Source organism: Elephas maximus, chromosome 1 (genome assembly GCF_024166365.1).
Source record: "Elephas maximus indicus isolate mEleMax1 chromosome 1, mEleMax1 primary haplotype, whole genome shotgun sequence".
Taxonomy (NCBI): Eukaryota; Metazoa; Chordata; class Mammalia; order Proboscidea; family Elephantidae; genus Elephas; species Elephas maximus.
The window spans coordinates 75,663,136-75,664,869 of NC_064819.1; the positions used below are offsets into that span (position 1 = coordinate 75,663,136).

Genomic DNA, 1,734 nt, shown 5'->3' on the forward strand with positions numbered 1-1,734 from the left:
TAAGACCTGGCCTGGGGGAGGGGGGGATCCCGGCATCTGAACCTGCACCCACCATCCTGTCCCACTGGGTGTCACTTCCTCTTTTGGGAAATGTGAGCATCACACTTGATCCACCCTGTCCTAGAATTCCAGGCAGGACTGGCTTAAAGGGCTGCAGTGATCCCTGGCCTTTCTTGATTGTTTCTTTTCTTTATTTGATCAAGGTGAAAATTACACAACAGAACATACATGGATTCAACAATTTCTACATGTATAATTCAGTGATGTTGATTATGTTCTTCAAGTTGTGTAACTATTTTCACTATCCTTTTCTGAAATATCCCATCACCATTAACATGAACTGAGTGTCTCCTAAGCAAAAACTCCCTACTTCCCCTTCTCTCCCATCCTTGGTAACCACTAATAATCTTTGGTTTCTACGTATTTAAAAGCAAAGAAAGCTTAAACGAAAAAACTTAACACATACTGAATACATTCCTTGGTGATGTCAAGTGAAGTAAAAATTGTCATATGCTATGAAGCCTCAGCATTCCTCCTTATCATCTCTACCCTGGAGTCACAGCCTTTTTTCTCCCTTGGTCTCCTACTGTCACTGTTAGCAGCTTACCTTTTCTCTTTTTTTTTACCCCTTTTCCCCCCACTTTCCAGGAGTATTCCCTTTCAGCTTTCACCTTTTGATTACACTCTGTTTTCTTTGGCTCCTTTTCACTCAGAGGTTCATCCTTGCCTTCTCTTCAAGAGTAGAATGTTCTGATCTCTTCCAGTCTCCCCACTGGCAGGAACATTTAATGACATCATAAGTATGTGAACCCAACACCACAACAGGAACATGGGATCTACCCTGCTGCCTCTGTCATTTAAAAAACATGGCACCCCCATAGTCTCCACCCACAAATACCTTTGTTCCTCCGGGCACTTGAGTGCCTCAAAAGCTATGGCTGTGCCCTTAGCTCTAACTTCTAATGCAGGAGTACTGTATTTCTGCATCAAATTGAAAGATACCTGAGATAGAATAAGGCATAATCAGGGAAATAACTGAGAAGTTGTGAATGGAAACTAGTTTCGTGTTGAGGGTACAACGGAGCATAGAACACCTTTCACACTCCTCCCTCAGTGATTATTAAATTTGTGACCCGTTATTACCCTCGGTGCCTTCTTAGCGCAGTGGGTAGCGCGTCAGTCTCATAATCTGAAGGTCCTGAGCTCGAGCCTCAGAGAGGGCACTCTATTTTCTTGCTCCGCAAGTTTGTGTTCCTTGTACTTCTTTCCTGGTACTTGTGTAGATGATAATCACAAAACTCCCTTCGGAGATAAAATATTCAGAACATTCTGAGATAGTTGTAATTACTTACAGTTGGGATGGAGTCCCTTCTTTTCTAAAATACCAAAAAAACCCGAAAGTGTCATTGCCAAAACTTTCCCAGGGTAATGGTCTCCAGGTCCCGCTTTGACCGGAGCTCTGTGTTTTGCAGAAGGGTTTTCCGGAGAAGTTCAGGAGAGGTTCCACCCTCAGTCCCGCTCTGGCTCCACCAAGGCGGTGGCTCTGGAGCAGAGACCGACAGTGTTCCGCAAAACCGTAAAACGTTTATTCTCAAATAACCAGCTTTCCGACATATCCAACAGCGCCGGAGTTAGCCGAAATTGTACCTGGCTGGCTTAAAATTCTCCAGCTTTGCTCCTCTGTTCTCCCTCGGTCTGTAACAGCGACTTACCGTTGATTACCTCGGAGTTTTA

General features: G+C 44.2%; 1 non-coding gene across 1 annotated transcript; it reads left to right on the forward strand.

Moving 5' to 3' along the window:
* Positions 1-1,150: 1,150 nt before the first annotated feature.
* On the forward strand, positions 1,151-1,223 carry TRNAM-CAU (transfer RNA methionine (anticodon CAU)). The gene has a single exon. It is a non-coding gene; the product is annotated as a tRNA-Met (tRNA).
* Positions 1,224-1,734: the final 511 nt, after the last annotated feature.